Source organism: Diorhabda sublineata, chromosome Y (genome assembly GCF_026230105.1).
Source record: "Diorhabda sublineata isolate icDioSubl1.1 chromosome Y, icDioSubl1.1, whole genome shotgun sequence".
Lineage (NCBI taxonomy): Eukaryota > Metazoa > Arthropoda > Insecta > Coleoptera > Chrysomelidae > Diorhabda > Diorhabda sublineata.
The window spans coordinates 2,440,639-2,464,921 of NC_079486.1; positions in this window are offsets into that span (position 1 = coordinate 2,440,639).

Here is a 24,283-nt window from a genome sequence, read left to right on the forward strand (position 1 = left end):
TTTTTACATATATTTATTGTATTTAAATATTTACCTCTATTATTCGATTCACTTTCCCCATTTTGTTTTCTATTAGCATTTTCATTAGCCATTCGAAGTATTATCTGATGTGGAGTTGTCAGTATTGGTATTGCCATTCATGCTTCTTTTATACTTGTCAATTTGTCACTGTCACAATCAAACGAAGACTACGAAGAACAAGAAGAAGAAGAGGAGAAGCAAGAAGTAGAGGAGGATAAAGAAGAGAACGTGGACGAAGTATAAGGAGAACAGCAGAAAGATACTTTTGAATGGAGATGTCGTGATTTTTAAAGGAATTTTCGGTCGGAATTCAAATTTCCGTTCTAATTTTTGATAACAATTTCTTAATTTTCTCAATAAAGTTTGATGAAAAATCCTCTTCATATTATTGGTTGTTATACTAATAGATGGAGTATTGTCAATATTCTCAGTAGTTCTGGAATCACTAATTTCATTTATTATTTATTCTGCTACTTTTTTATTTTTTTCTGTATCCTTATATTCTGCTTGATTGCGATTGGAGGAAGCCTGATGTGAGAAGTATTTTTCCTTTTATTATTCGAAGTCCACGAACTAGTGATCAGTGGCGGAAGACTGCAAATTTTTTTTAGATACATTCTAACAATACTTATTTAAAACAAAAGAGCAGAATACATACAATAGTACAAACTATAATTACCGAAATTAAATTAGTTTACCTGAATTACAAAATATTTTCTGTAGCTAAGGTGAATAATAAGTTTTATCGTATTGATTGTTACTGACATTTTTTAGGGAAATTTGGTTTTTCCTTCGCTGTAAAAACGAGATATTTTTTTATATAGTATATTTGTCATCTGAGTAGAAAGGTACAGGATTAATTTTTAATAAACGAAAGACAAATAGTTATTTTCTTCTATTTTTTTCCAAATTTTATATATTTTGTGTAGAATAAATCTTTTATTTTAATCATGACAACGATAAGTTCTGTAAGTAGTAATTGTTCACAACATTAACCAAGCAAAACTCAAAGTTATAAAAGTTTTACATTTGTTTTTCTAAAGACTGCGAACCGTGGAGAAAAGCTCTACATGCTTTTCCGTGGTTCAATAGGGAGGAAGTGAAGAAATTAATAGAAAACTACAAACCATTCAAAGAGAAGACAACGAATATTGAGGTGAAAATTGTACTGAAAAGCGAAGAACCGATTTATTAGCGACCAAGAAGACTATCGACTCCCGAAAAAGAAGAAGTAGATAGATAGATAGAGGAATGGTTAAAAGATGTAATAATCAAATCGATTTTTTCGGATTTCGCTAGTCCTATTGGACTAGCTAGAAAAAAGGATGGCCGAACCGAGGTACACAAATGGCAATAAAAAGGATATTGACTAGAGAAGAGTATGAAGATATTTATTTAGAGCATGATATATTGTATAAATACGATAATGGATTAAAATTACTTGTCATTCCAAACAACATGAACAACAAAGAACTAAAAATAATAATAAAAGTCCACGAGACAGGAAATTTTTGAAAGAAACAAACAGAAGAAATAGTAAACAAGGAATTTTACATACCAAGACTAAAATACAAAATAGAAACGATTAAAAATAACTGTATACCTTGCAAATTATAGAATAAAAAAGATTCGCTAGGAAGTATCACGTCGACCAATTAGGACCAATGAAGTCAACAAAAAAAATATTAGTACATTTTTGTGGTAGTTTATGACTTTTCCAAATTTGTGTGGCTTTACCCAACAAAATAAACCACGACGAAAGAAGTGACATGTTGTCTTGAAAAATAGCGTAAAATATATCACCTCGTCCTGTAGGAAAGAAAGAAGGAATGTTTCATCCTAAAATCAACAAAATCAACCACGACGAAAGAAGTGATATGTTGTCTTAGCGTAAAATATTTGGAAGCCCGTCAAGGATAATATCTGACAGAGGATCCGCGTTCCGTTCTGAAAAATTCGAATCATATTGTCGAGAAGAAAATATTAAACATGTGTTAAACAACTTGTGAAGTCCCACGAGGTAATGGAGAAGTGGAAAGGGTAAATAGGACCCTTATACCAGTCTTAACAAAACTTAGCGGCCGCAAGTTGAACTAAATAAAAATTCTATTTGTGTTTAATTTCTATACACACTAGCGCCTCCCGCTATCCAAACGCCAAATTAAACACGATTCTATAGACACTATCTATCTCTGTCGACCAATCGCCAAGCTAAAACGATTCCATAGACAGTAGCGCCCCCAGCGAGCCAAACTAAACAAATTCCCATAGACACTGGCGCCTCCCGCTAGCCAAAAGTCAAATTAAACACGATTCTATAGACATATAAATCTATTTCAACAAATCGTCAAACTAAAATACGATTCTATAGTTACTAGCGCCCCCTACCGGCCAGATGCCAAATTAAGCACAGTTCCATAAACAAAAGCGCCTCTCGCTAGCAAAACGAAAAATTAAATACGATTCTGTAGACACCAGTGACCTCTGCCGGCCAGACGCCAAACTAAACAAGATTCCATACACACTAGTGCCTCCCGCTAGCCAAAAGTCAAATTAAACACGATTCTATAGACATATAAATCTATTTCAACAAATCGCCAAACTAAAATACGATTCTATAGTTACTAGCGCCCCTACCGGCCAGACGCCAAATTAAGCACGGTTCCATAAACAAAAGCGCCTCTCGCTAGCAAAACGCCAAATTAAATACGATTCTGTAGACACCAGCGACCTCTGCCGGCCAGACGCCAAACTAAACAAGATTCCATAGACACTAGCGCCCCCGCTAGCCGAACGACAAATTAAACACGATTCTATTGACCGATCGCCAAACTAACGAAACACGAATTTACGCCATCTGGCGAGGAATAGTCAAACTGGAAGTACCTAGCGGCTGCAAGTTGATCTTGATAAAAATACTATTTGTGTTTGATTTCTATACACATCAGCTCCTCCTGCCGGTCAGACGCCAAACTAGACACGATTCTATAGACACTAGCGCCCTCTGCCGGCCGGACGTCAAACTAAACACGATTCTATACACGTCCGCCCTCTGCCGGCTAAACGATAAACTAAAACACGAACTAGCGCTATCTAGCGAGGTATAGTCGAACTGAAAGTACTTAGCGGCCGCAAGTTAAACTAAATAAAAATTCTCTTTGTGTTTAATTTCTATACACACTAGTGCCCCAAACTAAATACGGTTCCATAGACGCCAAACTAAACAAGGTTCCATAGACACAAGCGCCACCTGCCGGTCAAACGCCAAATTAAATACGATTCCATAGACAATAGCGCCCCTGCCGGCCAGACGCAAAACTAAACACGGTTCCATAGACACTAGCGCACCCTGCTGGCCAGATGCCTAATTAAATTCAATTCTATAGACACTAGCGCCTCCCGCCAGCCAGATATTGTCAGTCGTTTTCTTAATGCTTAATTGACCCTTCTCAATTTGTCACTATGCAATCCAATCAACCGTTTATTCTATAATTATATCCATTCAGATTTGAGATCATTATTGAAGGTATCTACGGCTCCATTTTCCAATTCTTCTTCATACTTATACAATTCGAAATTATGTATGATTGTACCATTCAAGTCCAGAAAGAAATCATGCTCATATACGTTTCAAACGATAAGCATTCTTACTTCTTTTCAGCATCATTTTCCTCATCATGGCTCTTCACATTACTACAAATATATAATAATAATTTGTTCTTCAGCTAAGTGGTTTTTAAAATATTTATTTTGCCAATCTATTACGAGATTTAAGTATATTAAATAAATCATTAAAATTTAGAAGAAATTCATCTGTAGTACCTGCATTAAGGAAATATGTATTAATATCTGTTCTCGATAAATAAAGAGGTACAGCTGCTCAATAACCATCACAAAAAGCCATTACATTGTTTCCACCTTTACACTGATAAATTTCGCAAATCATGCAACTTGGAATTTCGTCGAAATGGTCCAATTACAACTCTGGTTAGCAAAAAGATATCGAAAAAAATTATATATCATTAGAAAATCTACACTCTAGCGATGTTTATAAAAAAACAAAAGCTTCCTACCAACTTTACTTTTTTTTAAACGCATGAATTGTTGTAATAATATGAATATTTAAGATATAATACATACTGTTAAAGTTATGAAGTTATAACTTCTTGCATAAGTTAAAATAAGAAGAGACATGAAAATCAGGAAAATGAAGAAAATAAAGTGAATTATTGAAGAAATGAGTTTTAGAAAATATCTTGTTTAACAATTCAACAATTTTCTAAGTAAAATTGGGTTGGATGTCAGTAATTTACAAAAAGTTTTTGTCATAATAGTACAGCAAGTCAGCAATGTAAAAAATGAGATCAGGAGTTATTATGCTATATACTATATACAGCTATATATGATAAGGAATCAATCTGATGAGTTTTAAACACGAGAAAAAAAGGATTATGATAGAGTGGAGTGATTAACTCCACTTTTATAATAAAATAATGAATTTTGATCTTCTGCTTTAGAAGATAATCTATAAAAAATACATCGAGTGAAAAAGAAGACATGTACCAACAAAATTAAAAGGAGTATCAGAAAGAGGCATATTCAAAATTATACTTATCTACAATTATTCTATATATCTCGTAACAGTAAAGGATGACAGAGAGTAGAAAAGCTAAGAACAAATGTGCGAAAACATTTAGAAATGTGGTCCCCTCAAAATTCTTTATATATATAATTAATATAAAATAGATACCTTCCATAGGACAGCTGTAAGCCTACATTTTGATGTTTAGGACTTGTTTTGAAAAGAATACTGTTCCCTTTTCGTTCTCTCAACGTTTTTGCTTCCATTAGAATGACTTGATAACAATATACTTTCAACTGGTTGTTGAGAAGCTAAAAAAATAAAACAAAAGTGTGTGGGTATGTATCAGTAGAAATGGCATTACCTCACCCAATTCAAACAAACATGTTTCTTCAATATTCAACAACTCTAAAATACCTTTGACATGGAGTGCAATAAACCATGAAGTTGCATTACAATGTATTCGCTAAGCTAAATTTACACTCAACCAAGTCATATGCATACAGGACTTTTCAGGAAAATTCTCATTACTCATTTAGTTTTATTGGCAGATATAGTGTTGAATTTGTACAAAGTGATGAAATGGTAAGTGACTTGAAAGTTCTTATTCAAAAACTGGTAAGACAATAATTTGAAATAATGATGGAAACATGACATTGCTAAAGTTATTTTTTTCAGACTAGTTTGAGATTTTCAAAGGAAGTCACCTAAAATACTTAACAAAATATATGAATTAATATCAAATATTGATGAGCAACTACTAATTATTTTGATTAAGAGTAAATTTATTAGAAAAATATTAATATTTAGACAAATATCAACTCACTGGCAACATTTTTCATCAATTCATTGCAAACTACAAGTTACTTATTTTTCACAATTGGGGTGGAGTCTCTTTAAATCAAACCAATCAAAAATTACTCAATATTTTATTTTCATACCTCAGAAATATGAATAAAACAAGTAAGATGTGTCAGAACAATACGGGGATCTTTTCTATCATTTATTTATTGTGCAGAAATACCACAGTTCATTTGAATGATCTTTATCTTGCAATTCCATAAGGTAGGTACTCCAAAACTACTAAAGGTCCCCATGTGAATCCATCCAAACGCTCCTATTATATCAATCATTATATACAGGTAAATATTTAAAAAAAAATGTGTTGTTGGGGATTGTTTTATCAAATTTCCAAAAATATTTCCTAAATGATAGAATCACTGCAAAAATCTTCAAAGCCGGGTAGATGCGGTTCTCTTGTTGCTACTTCAATAATCTAATTCTTTTTTTGTAACTTGACAATTCTTTTTTATTAGAGGCCATTTTGGTAAATGAGAAATCACGCTCCTTTACCTAAAAATAAATTATTTGTAAACTACTTCCAATATTGGTGTAGTGCCTATACTTGTTATTAAAAAAGATATTCAAACACTTGCCAACACCTTAAAAGCATATTCATCAACATAAAACATTGTGGTGTGTACGTGAGTATTTTTATCAAATTACTTAGTTAAAGGTGTAGAAAATGTGAAAAATAATTGTACATGCCTACTATAAGAATCAAAATTTTAAAAATTTATACATTTTCAGTCAAAATTTACTTCATTACATAAACTACATTCACTTAATCTTCACGTATAAAACTTAAACAAAACTTAAGTTTTCCAACTAGATACCAAATCCGTTTCTAACATTATAATGAATTCCGAAGTTCCTTTGTTTGAAACTTTGGTTTACTTTGACCTTGGACGAATAAAAAAGATTAACCCAGCTGGCATGTTTGAATATAACTGAAGCCAACTTACAGTAAACCTCAATGTTGTCAAATTTTACAATTTATTTGTTTATTATCTGGATGCATGTTACGTTTCAAAAATATTTATTTATACATCGTAATATTATTAAAAACCAATAAGAATGTGGCTCTAGTACTCACTAAATTTGGTTAATGGACAATATTTCCTACAATTGATCTAAACAAAGATCATGAAAATAATTTTGGCGAGAATGTTTATGAAAAAATATAAGCTAGGCAACATTGCAATGTAACTGTATTCATTTATGTTTTTGTTTTATCTAGCATATAATGTTTGAAAGAAATAATATCAAATACTAGTTTTATTTGAATACAAATATACTATAGACATATACCAACAAATCTTCGAGACAAACATATAGGTTTTTAATGAGGATATGCTTATTTATTATAATTATTAGTCAATTTAAGTCAAAAACAAGATGAAAGTAATGTGGAAACAAAAAACAAAGGCTAATAGATTAGCCTGGCCAGCAACTTCAGTACTTTCATCAAGTTGAAGTGAAAAGTTTGTTTTATTTAAATTGTAACTGTAAATTTGACCGATTTTTTTTGCTTCCTTCTCAGTGAATGAAACTTCAGATTCTAACCTACAGAGTGTTCTGTTCCTTTTTTAGCTATCAATATGAATAGGCAATAAGATGCAAATGTAGCTTGTCTATTTTTCTCACCAGAAATTGATGTTTTCGTTATTGAGTTTGACTTTAAGAATTCTTTTTCTTTGTACTGAAAGAAATACATATGTTTTTTTGTGAAAAGTCTTTACAGTTTTGAAGGTTTCATACTCTCATCAGCAAATACTTCGAATCATAAAACACACTGAACTAGCAAGTTGTCATCTGTGCCAGTAACCACAAAAACCATATTTCAAATAATCAGCAATGTACTTATGGTTCGGTTTTGCCTTCTTAGGGACCTCTTTTAAAAATTCTAAACTAGCCTAATAAAAATAAGTTTTGCATTGAGATGTTTATTATTATAAATTATTAATAAATGAATTTTGTCTTATCACTTGTTTTTAAATAAGTATTTTTAAGGCAATTACCATTTAACCAATCTAATCACTTTGTACAAATTAAACATTATATGTGCAAATCGAACTAAACGAGTAATGGAGAACTGTTCTGAAAAGTTTTGATTGTATGTGACTTGGTTGAGATATTATAGATTATAAGGGAGACTAGCTAAAACGTTCAAATAAGATGAAGATAAGAGAATGCTTATCGTTTGAAACGTAAATAAAAATGATTTCTTTCTGAACTTGATTGATACAATCATACATAATTTAGAATTGTATAAGTATGGAGAATTGGAAAATGGAGCCGAAGATACCTCCAATAATGATCTTTAACTCGAATGGATACAATTATGGAATAAACGTTTGATTGAATGGAAAAGTGTTGATTATTTCATAAAGTACGCGAGGACAATTTGTGTGCTGCATTTACTACTACCTACTGCTACCACCACACTCACCATTATACTGTCTGACGCCGGTTTCGATGTACTCCTATAGTTTCTATGTGATTTGTACAAAACAAACAAACAAAATATTACTACGTATAATTTGATATCAGATGGTTATTTGATTGAATTAGTAACTCACTGAAGTTATTGAACAAAATATGTAATTTGATCCATTTGGTCGAAAGATACAAAAAACTACAGGAAGAAGTGAATATGTAACTAAATCCTAATTTTAATGTACGGACAAAAATAATTATTGAAAATTGTGAAGTTAGTGCTCGTTTCTATAATTGATCTTCACACAAATGTTTTTGTAATCCATTTACTTAACACACTTTATCTGTCTTGATTGAACTTCTCTGTGAATATGTAACTAAATCCTAATTTTAATGTACGGACAAAAATAATTATTGAAAATTGTGAAGTTATTTTGGTTTTCTAGAAAATCCCAGTGAGATAGATTTTGTATAGAAATTTTAAAACTTTGACTTATATTTTGTATTGATTGATGTCTTATACCTTGTTATTTTCAAACTAAAACTATTTAGATGATGTTTCTGTTTGCCAATGAACAAGAGAATTGTTCAGAAAATGGGAAAGTTTTGAAATTAAGAAAAAAGAAAGATCGTTTTAATTCCATAAAAGGTTATTAGTTTTTCAACTAGAAATATTCAGACAATTTAAAACAAAATATGCTCCAGTCTCAACAACTAGGCCACGTAAGGATTCACATTCCTATATCAAAATGAATTATTTATTGAGATCTCTCTGTGGTAAAGCATTGCCGGTCGAATATAAAATCCCAGCGGGGCAGTGTCATTCAAACTATTACCAACCATAGAGGCATGTATAGGATGAACCGATTGAGTATCGGTATAATAACAGCTCCCTCTGAAATGTTGATGAGGTGAGTGAGAACTGTATCCCAGACTACTCTAATAAATATCGATTTTTTCTCTATTTGTTTCCCCTGTTATATGTGAATTTTATTTTTTTATTTAAGGATAAGGCTGAAACTGTTGAAATTAGGCATAAAAAATGATTTGCATAAAATTAATAAAAAAAAAATGATTTTATAACAAACTTTATTGAGAAAATTAACAAATTTTTATCAAAAATTAGAACGAACATTTTTCCTTCAAATCACGATACCATCACTCAAAAGTCCTCCTCCTCTACTTCTTGCTCCTCTTCTTCTTCTTCTTCGTAGTCTTCCGCCGAAGATTCCGTCTCATCACCCAACTTCGCGCGTTTCTTCTGTTTACCGCCGCCATCCTCACTCGCGTATCTCTGTCGCTTCGTGTTTCTCGAAGATTTCGCATATCTATATATGAAGCTGTACTTTTTCAGTCTGTCGAGCAGCTTCATTTCGACAAAATGAATGGCTTGTTTGACGGCTACGTCCATCCTGAGTTTGAGTTTATTGAATTTATCGTTCAGCACAAGGTTATCGTCGATATTTTTCAAGAACGGTTTCAAATTTTCGGCCTTCACCCAAGATCTAGTCACCGCGTCGGAATCGAAAAATGTCACGTGGTAGTGCGTCTGAAAATAATCGTTATCCGTCAATACACAGTGTGACTAACTCCATAGATCGAATACCTTGTGTCGTTTCAAGAATTTTATCGAAATATATTACGAAAAAAAGTCGATTAATCACCCTGTATATGGCCATCAAAATTTACAAATTAAAAAAAAAATAAAGCTGTATACGAGTTTACAAATTTCCCACTCTCCACTTTCAATTGATAAAAAGAATCGCACTCTATTTAAGGTAACTTGAAATTTATTTCGATTTCCACTCCAAATGAAATATTGGAATAAGTAAAAAAATCACCCTGTATATAAGGTAACTTAATAATTTCGATATTAAAACAAAATCATCCTGTACGTGACATGAACTAAAAAAATGGTACTTACAACACTAACCTAATGAAAGTGACCAAGATAAATATTAGACTTACCGGTTCTAAGGAATCTTTCAAGCAAAAATAATTCTCGATTTCCGGATCATCTTCCACCATAACCGGCCACCATGGATAACCTTCGATTTTCGCCCAGACGATGCTACCCGCGTTATATTTATTAAATATCATCAGCTCCTTTTCTTTATCGTCGATCGATTCTTCCTTGATTTCGCATCTATTATACCTCCCATCTGGATTCATCCAACAATACCATTTGTCAGATAGATCCAGGGGATCTTTTACGTCGGGCAGGTATCTATACTTATCGCAAGAGTCGCAATATACGTAGAGACCGACGTTTCTGAATTCTTGAAGTAATCTCATTTTCTCGTAGAAGCTCTCGTTCAAAAAATCCATATGTTCCTCCTCTTTCGCATCTTTTCTGTTTAGAACTTCCTTGGAATTGGCGTCGCTACAGTTCATTGGTGGTGATGCATCGAACTCATCTGCAGGAGTCACGATAATCTTCGTATCGTTAGCATCTTTTTCCTCCTTTGGAGCTTGGAGCGATACCGTTGAGTTTTGGTTTTGATAAGTTTGTTTTTTCTTCTCCTTAACCATTTTCAACCAGTTATTGAATTTTGTCACTACCAAATTTTTGTAATACAAATTGGTTTCTTTACTCAAAGTCGACGGCATTTTAAAACTTCTACAATTTTAATATACAAATAACACTTATTAACCGTCTTACTTTCATTCACTTAAAAAAATATTTTTGACAATTGTTGACTTTTGAAATTTAAGCACTTTGAAATGTTTATCTCGTTAACCAATCGAAATCATCAATTGATGATATCTTTACGTATATTTAAGAAAAAAACGATTTTTCGCGTTGTACATCACGAAATAAAACCGCTATAATTACGATGATTTAACTATCTGAAACAAATAAAATGAAAATATGTAGACATATATGTAATACCAACTGTCCATATAGGAGTCTTACCTATATGAGTAATAATAGTATAACCATTGTATAAAGAATATTCTTTATACAATGTTATTACAGTATATGTTAGACAACGTATTATAACAAAAATAATATTTTACAACGATGCATAGAATATTTTTTGTGTTGAAAGTTAAAATGGCAACATGCTAGTACGCTGTGAAGTTGGCTTCTAGTGATATTAGACAGTTTAGGTTATTGCATATCTGTCTTTATATTAAGTTATAACAATAAAAAGGATATTTTTATTCTAATAATACTAAAAACAACAAGTTATAGGTCCGAGACTTTTCACTGTATAAATAAATAATTCCGATTACGAAACTAAAAACGAAAATTCATTAGAACAAAAAACTTTTCTGGAAACTGTAACATAAATGGAATAACTTTAAAAGCATATAGAATTATGGACTTGGTTATAAACCGCATAGGTACCGAGTAGTATGAATATATAAAAACATACATTTGTACATACATACATAACACATATTATGAGCTGTACTGGTAAATGATGAAATATTTGAAAAATTGTCTAAGCTGAATGAAGGAGATACAGAACAATTAAAAGGTAAGGTCACTCAAAAATTTTTCAGCTATATCTATAAGAGAAATGACATTCAATATATCTGTATTCGTAAGCGATAATAATAACCACAATGAGAGGCGATGAGTACACATTTAAAAAACTAGAAAATCAAAGCATGATGAAATCTACAAAACGTGACATAAGCGTAAAAGGTATTGGAAACAAACATTTTGATGAATGCTTTCTTCAGAATGTTATAATATTTTCACTGGAACACAAAAGTTAAGTATCAGACTGGATAATAGAATACATAAAAATGGTTGAAACTAAATTTGATACAAAAGTTCATTAAGTAAGATAGGAAATAATGGAGAATATACGAGTAAACGAATGAAAGAATATATGAAAAAATGAGGTACTATTCTTGATTATACTCCAGCAAACTTCCCATAACTTAATGGAAAATTGGATTGAGGGTAAACCTTGGACACTAAGAAATCTAAGTGTATTTGGCTCAGATGCGAGGATTTGGCGAAGATACTCGAAAGGATATCGGCTCTGGAATAAAATTGAAATACATGATATAAAAATAATAACTAGGATATTAAAAGATAATGAAGAAACCAGAAGTCAAAAACAAGATGAAAGTAATGTGAAGAATAGCCATGATGAGGAAAATGATGTTAAAAACAAAGAACAAATAACGTGAGAAGTGTAAAATAATATTGAGGAGAACAAGGAACAGGAAATAAGGAAATCAAAAAGAAAAATTTCTGACCTATTGTGATTTTCCAACAAAAACAATATTATTTCCTTAAGAAGCTTGAACAATCTTGACAGCACTTTACCTCTTAAGAGCGACCGTACTTCACAATGAAGCAGGAATGCTTTTTGCTCACTTCCCATTTGATCACACAGAATAGCAAAAAGTCAGCAAGTTAGCAAGCAACTTCAGTACTTTCATTAAGTTGATGTGAAAAGTTTTTTTTCAAAACTGTAACTGTGAAATTGAGCGATTTTTTTATTTTCTTTTCAGTGAATGAAACTTCAGATTCTACCCTAGAGAGTGTTCTGATCCTTTTTTAGCTAGCTGTCAATATGAATAGGCGATATGATGCAATTGTAGCTTGTCTATTTTGCTCACCACAAATTGATGTTTTCATTAGTGAGTGAGACTTTAATAATAAGTTCGAATAAGAGGTGAGAATGCTTATCATTTGAACTGAACTTGAATGTTACAATCATCATAATTTCGAATTGTATAGGTGTGAAGAAATGGAAAATGGAACCGAAGATACCTACAATATTAAACACAAACCTGAATGGATGCAATTATGGAAAGAACGTTTGATTGGATTGCACAGTGACAAATTGAGAAGTGTCAAAGAAGCATTAAGGAAATGATTGGCAATATTGAAAATTCCACATCAGATAATACTTTCAAATGGCTAATGAAGATGCTTATAGAATACAAAATGGGGAAAGTGAATCGAATAATAGAGGTAATCATTTAATTACAATAAATATATGTAAAAACTTATGATATACATATTGATTGGTTGATTGTACAATGAATCGACACTGAGGACATACACACAGCTGCCCAAAATTTGTTAAATGAACAATTCACAAAAGTAAAAGTCCTTAAAAGATACTAGAAGAATATTCACATTGAGAAATCCAAGACATGTACTACTATTACCACACTCACTTTTACACTGTCTGACACCTGTTTCAATGTTCTCCATTAGTCTCTATGTATTTTGTACAAAACAAAAAAATATTACTGAGTATAATTTGATTGAAGATCATCAGTTGATTGAATTAGTAAACTCACTCTCTACTCAATAACAACATTCTGTAGGCTGTTTGAATTTCCCGCCTCCCAACTGAAACGGCAACACTGCACATGTCAATAAGCAGTGTTGTTTTATTACTATTATTACTATATCTATACACGAAAAAATTACTAACAATAATTTATTCAATTTGCTTAAGTTATTTAAACAACTTTTTTTATTAATAGCAAGGACACGGAGGTAAACGTATCAATAGTTTTGGAGCTCAACGAGGTTTGAAATTTTTATAAAAAAATTCATGTATATCTTATATGAATGAATAATCTACATACCTTCAATTTCAAACACATATATAAACATTTTTCTTCAAAACAATTAAAAAACACAATTAAGATTTTTATTTCACCAAAGGGTTTGTGATAACCTTTTCAGAATGTAAATAAATGATTCTATTAATGTAAAACGGTCGGTTAAACTTATATTCTGTTCCACATTTCTTAGAAGCACATTTTAAGCATTCTCCAAAGCAACCATGGCATCTTAAATTCAAGCAGTTACAAAGACCCATTTTTGATTTATTTTCATAAGATGTTGACGGCATTGCTGCGTCAAACGGGATTGATGTTCTTCGTGGAAGAATATCGTTATTTTTCTTCAATTTGTACACTACTTTCTCTGAATGGTAATAGGCTTGCGGAACCATATCGAAATGGTTTTTTTCATTTATTTCAATCGGTATCTTATACAGATTCGATGTCGGTAGACTTGCGGAATCAAGTCGCCATGATCTTTCACTATTTATATCAGTTTGTGGATAATTATTACTGGATGCTGTAGGTCTGAGGATTTAAATCGGATTAATGTTTTTCTTGAAAGCATCTTGTAAGATTTTTCAGTTTGTGGTTTTGTTGTAAGTGAATATAGATATATTTTCGAGATCAAATCTTACTTTCTTCTTTTTGGAGGGCTAACGTTTTCATTCAGTGCTCTGACTCCACTGGATATTGACGGTATTGCGGAATTATACTGATACGTCTTAACTAGACATGATTTTTTCCTTGGAGGTTTATCGTTATTTTCCTAAATAAAAATATTTTCAAGACCAAGAAACTAATTTTGGTGAAAAAGTTTATGAAAATATATAAGCTAGGCCAAATCGTTATGTATCTGTATTCGTTTGCGATAAAATGGCTGCCTTTGTTTACTAAATACTGAGAAAGCATTTTGAATAGATTTTTTGGAGTGAAATATTTTTGAGTGTTTAGATATTGTTCAAGTGATATATTAGTCTTAGTTTCAAATTTTAGTAAAGCTTTTTATATTTCCCCATTCCAGTCATATGGTTAAATTAGTTACTTACAAAACTCTACAGAATAGTATCCTCGAATAATGTATATTTTGACTTATAATATTATTATGAGGAAAGCAGTAGTCAAAAACAAGATGAAAGTAATGTGAAGAAGAGCTATGATTAGGAAAACGATGCTGAAAACAAAAAACAAGAAACAGAAAAGTCAAAAGTGTAAAATGAAGAAAGAAAGAACAAGAAATAAGGAAATAAAGAAGATAAAATTATGCCCCATCGCGTAATTTTACAACAAAAACAATCATAATTCATTAACAAGCCCAAACAATCTTGACAGCACTTTCACTCATTTCATCGCACAGAATGGCAAAAAGTCGGGATTGCTTAGGCTGCGACTTAATGAAATTACAATCTTCACTGTATTATCAACCGCCGCTGGCTAAATTCTTTTTCTGTTCAAAGTCAAATGCCTTTAAATTTATTGTTATGCTGCAGTTTTGTTATTTTTCAGTTTTTATGGAAAAATAGATTACATAGTTAGATATTTTTATCGTATTCCTACATCACAATCGTTGTGAAGAAGTGATTCATGAGTAAAAATGCAAATAAAATTTGAAAACATTATTTTTTTGGTCAGCTTATATAATATAAACAAAATACTTTATCAAAATAAAAAACATACAATATTATCACCTTTGCATAAACGTAAAGTATGTATATCAATCAGGTGTTCTACAGTTTACAGACTAGGTACCTAATCATTATAATTACCTAATTATAAAATAATCTTTCTTGCTTTCTGAGTGGCAAATTTATCAATAATTTCCTTAAAACCTATTTTTTCACAGATTTCGAATTTAATTTGAAGAGAGATTTTCTTTGAAGAACCACTCTATTTTTCAGAATACTCATTTTTTTTCTTGGCCTTCATCAGTGTATCAAAATCAGAACTTCTGAGATTTCCTGCAAAGTTTCTAATTTTGTTGGAACCTTAATACCAATGACATTATAAGAACATTTTTCTTGTTGGTTACAAGAGTTATTCATACTTTCAGAAGCAGAAGAAGAAGTTTCAGGTGAGTGAAATAATTAAATTTCTAAAAATTTGGATGAAGCGAATCTTTCTACTACAAAATCTGCAATAAGTATGCATTAACAACATTTTTCCAACAGACAATAAATACCTTTCAGATGTTGAACCTAAACACTGCCAAGAAGTACCCGGTTTAATAACCCCAAATTTAACATAACTTTTTGCCCGAAAACAAAATTATTTTCTTGGTCGTGAAATTATTTTTGTTTAGATTAATTGTGGAAAATATTGCCCATTAACCAAATTTAGTGAGAACTGAAGCCAGATCATAATGATTTTAATTATATTAAGATTTATAAATAAATATTTGACAACATTGAGGTTTACTGTCAAACCACAAGTTTACAAAAATTGTGTAAAAATGAGACAGCAACTGAAATAAATGAAGAAAGACCATTTCGATTCGAAGCTACCAGTCTAACAACATTCATAGAGAAAATACTATTGTGCAGATTGGGAAATACAACGATAACCTTCAACTAGGAACATCAATCCAATTTAATACCGCAAGAGGAAAATAACGATAAACCTCCAAGGAAAAAATTATGTCTAGTTAGGATGCCTCGGTATAATTCCGCAATCCCGCTATTATCCAGTGGAGTCAGAGAACTGCATTAAAACGTTAGCACTTCATATCTATACCCACTTACAACAAAACCACCAACAAGATGCTTTCAAGAAAAAGATTAATCCGATTTAAATCCGTCAGACCTACAGCATCCAGTCAAAATTATTCACAAACTGATATAAATAAAGAAAGATCATGGCGACTTGATTCCGCAAGTCTACCGACATCGAATCAGTATAAGACACAGATTGAAATAAATGAAAAAAACCATTTCGATATGGTTCCGCAAGTCTTTTACCATTTAGAGACAGTAGTGTACAAATTGAAGAAAAATAACGATATTCTTCCACGAAGAACAATTTAAGATGCCATGGTTGCTTTGGAGAATGCTTAAAATGTGCTAAGAAATGTGGACCAGAATGTAAGTTTAACCGACCGTTTTACATTAACAGAATCATTTAATTACATTCTGAAAAGGTTATCACAACCCCTTTGTTGAAGTAAAGTTCTTAATTGTGTTTTCTAATTGTTTTGAAGAAATATGTTTATATATGTGTTTGAAATTGAAGGTATGTAGATTATTCATTCATATAAGATATACATGAATTTTTTTTTAAAAATTTCAAATCTTGTTTAGCTCCAAAACTATTGATACGTTTACCTCCGTGCCCTTGCTGTTCTTCACGCGAGTTCTTTTTTGACAGTTAGTTAATTCAGATTTAATCAATATATTTAATGTTTATAAAAAAAGTTGTTTAAATAACTTAAGCAGTTTGAATAAATTATTGTTAGCAATTTTTTGGTGTATAGATATAGTAATAAAACAACACTGTATTTGGACATGTACAGTGTTGCCGTGTCAGTTGGCAGGTGGGAAAATCAAAAAGTGATAGACTCATCGATCTGGCTTTGTAATTACTATTTGGGAAGAGGTGATTCATTCATTAGTATTAGATATTGCCAACGTCTTAAAAGCATTTAGCTTGTGTAAATCGTATTCATGCATATTTATTGAATATTCTGTATTTTACAACAATGCATGAAAGAGACGCTTCATCTAAATTTTCCTAAATTGAATTATTACACTCATCTGAAACTGTAAGTGCTTCCAAGAGTGAGACTCTCTTATAACCAATAAGAAAAATGTTCTAATAATGTCACTGATATTGAGGTTCCAATAAAAAATACAAACAGGAAACAAACATGAATACATGGACCTATTGGGTACTTCATTTTGCAAGGACAAGGAAAAACTAATTTAAAAAAAAATGCCTTGAATTTATTCACGAAAGTGGGGACAGATTTTTAAAATTCAAATTCTTTAAAAACATTTTTTAAACATCTCATCACCTAAGAAAAGCTTTTTATATTTCCCGATCCTATCGTATTGTTTAATTAGTTAGTAATGTTGTTCGACTTGGAAATAATGAAGGAGTTAGAGCGGAAACAAAAATTAAAACAATACATATTTTCTATGAAAAGGATTTTAGTGATCTCAAATATTTGAGTTTATCTACTCGAAAGTAGTTTTTTCATAACTACGGGGTTTAATATAAAATCATATGATTTGTTGGGATTTATTTAAGAGATACCAAGATTCAAATTGTCCACAGTATCCAGTAAAAGATGAGTAATTATTGAACTTACCACTGAATTTGGAAGTTGTTCTAATTCAATCTGAGTAATGATAGTCTTTCTTTCAAGAAATAGCCAAATGGATCAAAGTACATATTTTGTTCAATGCCAGAGTGAGTTTACTAATTCAATCAACTGACTATCTTAAATGAAATTATACTCTGTAATATTTTTTTGTTTTATACAAAACACATAGAGACTAACGGAGAACATCGAAACAAGCGTCAGACAGTGTAATAGTGAGTTTGGTAATAGTAGTACATGTCTTGGATTTCTCAATGTGAATATTCTTCTTATCTTCATAGTATCTTTTAAGGACTTTTACTTTTGTAATATGTTCAATCAACAAATTTTCGTCAGCTGTCTGAATGACCTCAGTTTCGATTCATTGTACAATCAACCAATCAACATGTATACCATAAGTTTTTACATATATTTATTGTATTTAAATATTTACCTCTATTATTCGATTCACTTTCCCCATTTTGTTTTCTATTAGCATCTTCATTAGCCATTCGAAGTATTATCTGATGTGGAGTTGTCAGTATTGGTATTGCCATTCGTTTTCTTAATGTTTCTTTTATACTTGTCAATTTGTCACTGTTACAATCAAACAAAGACTACGAAGAACAAGAAGAAGAGGAGAAGTAAGAAGTAGAGGATAAAGAATAGAACGTGGACGAAGTATAAGGAGAATAGCAGAAAGATACTTTAGAATGGCGATGTCGTGATTTTTAAAGGAATTTTCTGTCGGAATGCAAATTTCCGTTCTTTTTTTCGATAACAATTTCTTAATTTTCTCAATAAAGTTTGTTGAAAAATCCTATTTTTTCATTAGTTTTATGCAAATCATTATCTATGCCAAATTTTATCATTTTCATGCCTTTTCCTTAAATTTCCAAAAAAAAATTCAATTATATTGTCTTAAAGCGTCATAAATATGAGTAATTCCATGATTAACACGTTGACCGCAGAGCCAAACATGTATGCCTCTTTCCGTCAATTTGATGCCCAATTTCAATTGTCACAAAAATTTCATAAATATGACTAAATTCATTATTCAACTGCCAAGCCGATAATTTTATTTATTTTTCAATAGCAATTTTTTTCGCATAATTTCGATGCACAAATCGAAGATTCTCAACATTTTTTTCCGCCACAATTAGGGTACAATATTGTTGAGTATCTTAAAAAGAATAGATTGAAAATTTTTGGAGACTCTCAAAAACAGCAGTTAGTGAAGAATTACTTAAACTAAAAAAATTTGGTTGTTGTATTATACTTGTATTTTCTTAAATTAATAATCATCATAATAGAAGGGTGATAGTACATTGACGAAATTTCGACTGGGAAAATGTGATAACCTGGAAAAATCGGGAGACTAGTACTTGACTTTCAATTTTTACTAGACACCCTATTTCAAGAAAAATTGTAGATGTAACGGATAAAAGTATGGACAAATATTGACTCGTTTTTCCCGAATTTTCTGTATCTGAGTTGAGAAGCTATGTGCACATCCATGTACTCTAGTAGGAGTTGAAGGTAAAGTTATTCCAAGTTTCTCAGACAGAACTAAGACACTGAATGAAAAATCTTACGACAGAATAGAGTGCAGGAAAGCACATTCATTACTTCCTCTACCTTCCGTTAAACTATCAAGAGCTTCTAGAAGAGCGGGGAGTGCAGGAAGTTGTTTCATTAAAGTCAACACTGCTTCGAGCATTTCTATACACCTTGTTTTACACAGTGTCTTTGAACTATATTTACCTGGCTCAATTCAATCGGAAATATGGACAGTTGCTGTATACTGCAAGAGGTTAAATCTTGGAAATTCTGGTTTGGACTTTCTTAATTATTCCACTCATTTTCATCTGCCATTATTGTGAAAAAATCTAGACTCTTTTAGATTCGTTTTTGTTGGCAAAAATATTGTAGAAGCCTATGGATATTTAGTGTCAGTGTGTGAAGTAACTTTTCTTAATTTCAAAACTTTCCGATTTTCTGAATAAGTCTCCTATTCAATGGCAAACAGAAACATCATCTAAATAGTTTTTGTTTGAAAATAACAAGGTATAAGACATCAATCAATCCAAAATATAAGTCAAATTCACTTTATTTACAATCCAAATTAAAAATATTATGATATGAATATTCACTATCTATAGAAATTTAAATACCCGGATCTGATCGACGGTTATTGAACAAGTAATAGAACATTCTAATCCCGGAGCTTTTGGCGAACTTTATCTAATCAAAGTGTATTTCTAACTAGAGTTTCCATAGATAATTCAATTGTTTTATCCTAATTTCACAAAAACTGGTTGCAATTGTGAAGAATCAGCGATCAATGTCCAATTTGGCGAAGAATCAATTGAACTACTCATATTATTGGTTGTTATACTAATAGATGGAGTATTGTCGATATTCTCAGTAGTTCTAGAATCACTAACGTCTCTCCGAATCAAGTCTTAAGAGCTCGCGAAGAAGTTGAAACTTGATGGAGGAGTTTGTCCGAGATGTCCAAGGATCAAAAACCTTCTGAAGAAATCCCAAAAATATGTAACCAGTGAAGGTTATTACCTTATATTCGAACCGCCCTCGTATAAAAAAGATTACAATTCATCAGCTCATAAATCTTGGTTGATAATTTTTGAAACAAAAAAAATAATAGTTCGGTTTATTACGATTATTGGTAGTCTTATAAAAAAAAGTTAAATGACAAAGTTGTAAAAAATGAAAAGATCTATAACTTTTATTTCAAAATTTTTTTCACAAAAATTCAAAATTTAATCGAAATTTGTATTTGCTTTATGTGTAAAAAAAACCACATTCTAATATCTAGTTCTAGAACAATAATTGACAGTTTATATATCAAAATTGACAGATCTGTTTTGACACCTGTCATAATTTCTGATTCATTTATTATAATAATGAACATGAATATATTGAAAAGAAGGACCAGCGGTACTTCCACGCAAACGGAATGTACATTCCCCATAGTACTTTTGAGAAATTACCTCGAGTACCACCAATACATTATTTACGTATAAAAAGTCTTAATACCAACGATTCGATCGTTATAACTAAAAGTAAATCGTGCGTAATCCGTAAATTACCTTCTCATTATAGTAATTTCGCTAAATCCATAAACAAGAATCAATCGGTGAATTCCACGTTGACCGACATCGATAAACCGATAATAGCTAAATCGAAGAAAACCGTTAGATTCGTGAGTCCAGTTGAAAGAAGCGTTAGAGATTTGAATGTACCTATCATGTTAAGCGAACCTTCTAGTTATAAACAAGAAGATCTCAAACTGGGTACTATTATTGAAAAGAATAACGAAGATATGACAGTACCTCAACTAGAAGTAGCTTTCGATGAAGACGCAGTCGATACTTCTAATCGTGAAGAAAAACCAGACAATGATTCCGAAAATGTAGATGATGTTGGAATAGTTACTATTAGAGCTCATACTGTTATTATTAATAATCATTTTTTCAAATAAATAACTTTAATTTGTTAAATAATATGAATAAATTTATTTAAATATATAGAAATGTTCTTTAAGACACTTAACTTTTTTAAAAAGTACTTTTATTTACAATAAACGACTTATAATTTGTACAGAAAATAACTTTACAGACAAATCAATATTTTAACAATGAACAGTAACAAAACAATGAATGAACTCTAATTTAATGCAATGAACTTATATTTATTTGATACGTATTTTGGAATCCGCTGACTATGTGAATGTTGTTTATTGCACTTTGGAATCCGCTGGTCGTGTGGCAGTGTCGGGGACCTTTCACATTTCTCCTCCCTCCTTTGGTGTTGACTTCGTCCTCGAAGTCTCTGAGAACAAATCTTGAGAATCTGGATTTGAGTGGGTTGTAGTTTGGGACCATATAAGAATCTGGAAATTATTTTTCGTTTCTTTACAGAGACTGTTATTAAAATGGCTAAAATAATCAAAATTGTAATTAAAGAAACAATACTGAGTCCTGCGGAAAATTGCGGCAGGAGTGGGATTGGTTCAATGGGTTGAACTTGTCCGTGCGTCTCTGGAATTTGGAGTTTTTCTAGCATAATTTCGTGTTTCGAATGCAGCTTGATTGGGACTACTTGCGGCACTGTAATTTCTTGCACAATTTTCTTATTGTATCATATTCCTTATATAGTAATTGGCTCGTTTGTCATTAAGATGCTACTTCTAATTTCTTGGTTTTGAATTATGGTTGGATGAACTATTCCTAATAGAATTACTTTGCTGGTTTCTTGTGAAAAGTTCTCTGTTGTGATTGACTTGGTGCTTCGTGAGTGAGGAATGTTGTACTTACAAGAGGATGATCACTGGTGATGTCTTCTGCATACTACGTTTTTCTCGCCTTGGTTCGATGGATCGTCTCTTTTAACAACTAAAGTTGACCAGGAAAACTTGTGTTTCTGTACGAATTTGATCCTGTTCGCAGCGCCAGAAATGTTCTTTAAGACACTTTTAACTTTTTTAAAAAGTATTTTTATTTACAATAAACGACTTATAATTTGTACAGAAAATAACTTTACAGACAAATCAATATTTTAACAATGAACAGTAACAAAACAATGAATGAACTCTAATTTAATGCAATGAACTTATATTTATTTGATACGTATTTTGGAATCCACTGACTATGTGAATATTGTTTATTGCACTTTGGAATCCGCTGGTCGTGTGGCAGTGTCGGGGACCTTTCACATTTCTATATATATAAGTTGTTGTTTTTTTTTGAACATTATACAAAATTAGTTTCGGAACATCGCCGTTACTTTAACAGCATCATTCTTCCACCGTCTGCAACTTTTATTACGAATTTCCATGTTTTATATATTACATACATTATTGTTTTTGGATGTTTTTTTGTGATAAAATGTATATCAGTTTTGTTATTACATTTTCAATTATCCAAAATGCATATTTATTCCTCTCACTATAAAAAGATGGATAAATAAACACGAACCAATCAACTCTAAATGAAAAAGTATCGTAAAAAATAAATGCAAAAAGGGCGCGAGAACCATAAAAAAAGCAAATTGATGTGAATCGGTGCGTGATTATTCAACCGATAAACGTGTTTGGTTTTCTATATTTTTCTAAAAATTTGTTATATCCATTATGAGCAATTGTTTTTGATTTTCTTATCGTTCTCAACATATAGAGGGTGATGAATTTTAGGTTGGAGCTCAACAACAACGAAAGTACCATTTTTTAAAATAAATTTTACACTGTTAAATATTTTTCTTTGACTTTGTTTAAAGTAAGACTTACTCGTTACTTTTATTTTTGTTTTTGTATATTTTTGTATGTTATAGACGTTCTTTTATTAAATTTTTATTACTAACTACATATTTAGTTTGATGTTCGTCAATTTTTCGACATTATTTCAATTTAATTTTTGAAATACTAATAAAAAATTGACGTTTTTTAAAGATAAGACTCCAAAAATCAAGAAAATTTAGAAGTATGAACATATTAAAAGGTCTAAAAAATAAGAAATTAAATAAACTTATACAAAGGTCAGGCAAAGCTTTCGAAAAATCAGATATCTATGCGGGAGGTTTCGAGGGCCTAAATGCCCTTAGAATAAACAGTTTATCTTCAGTTTTTGAAGATAATATAACTTGGTTATCGAAACGCGCGTCAATCTATATCGGCGTGAACAATGTATTTAGTCTGTTTGGTTATATAGCCACTGCTTTTTATAAATAAATCCCTTGCAGTATGCTGTATATCAAAATAAACCTGTACATTGTACAAATTTTGGTTTGCTTTTTGAAAAACAAAGTTTCTAAAGACGAATCTCATCTTATTTTTGGAAAAATGAAGTTTGTACAAACAAATTTTGATTTCTAATTGAAACAGAAGTCTCTTAAGACAAATTTCTAGCTAAATCGACAACATTCACAAATACACTGATGGATTTGCGTTTATATAACCATGTTGTCGTCTACAAAAACTGAAGTCAAACATTTCAGCTAATTATCATTACAACAATCGTCGTTTTATATAAATTCCTCTCATACAATATATTTACTTTCGTAATCACATCGACAATCGTTCTATTGGTAACATATTCTACGTGTCCAGATTGAAAGAGATAAAAAAAAAGTTATTTTCTGACGTATATTCCATATATCTTACGATAAAACGGGAAAGGTTTGGAAGTTGATAAGGGACCCGTTGTAATGCGGCCAATTTACGGTTTTCCGATGACGATGGTCCCCTTAATAAGCGTCGGAAATAACTACTAAACTAAGTAATCTTATGGTAGAACTGAGACAGTGTTTAATTTGAAATTGCAATGAAAAAAATATCCACACGACCCATTTCGTTAAACCCCAAACTAAAAATGCGCGAGAAAGACTCATTAAGTAAATAAAAAAGAAGTAAAAAGAGTTAAACCAAATAAAAAAAAGGACGAAAGTATGGTTAAATCGTTTGACATAGATAAATCAACAACAACCAATGAAAATAAAACATTTTGGGTGTCCCATACTCCCCACTAAAATCC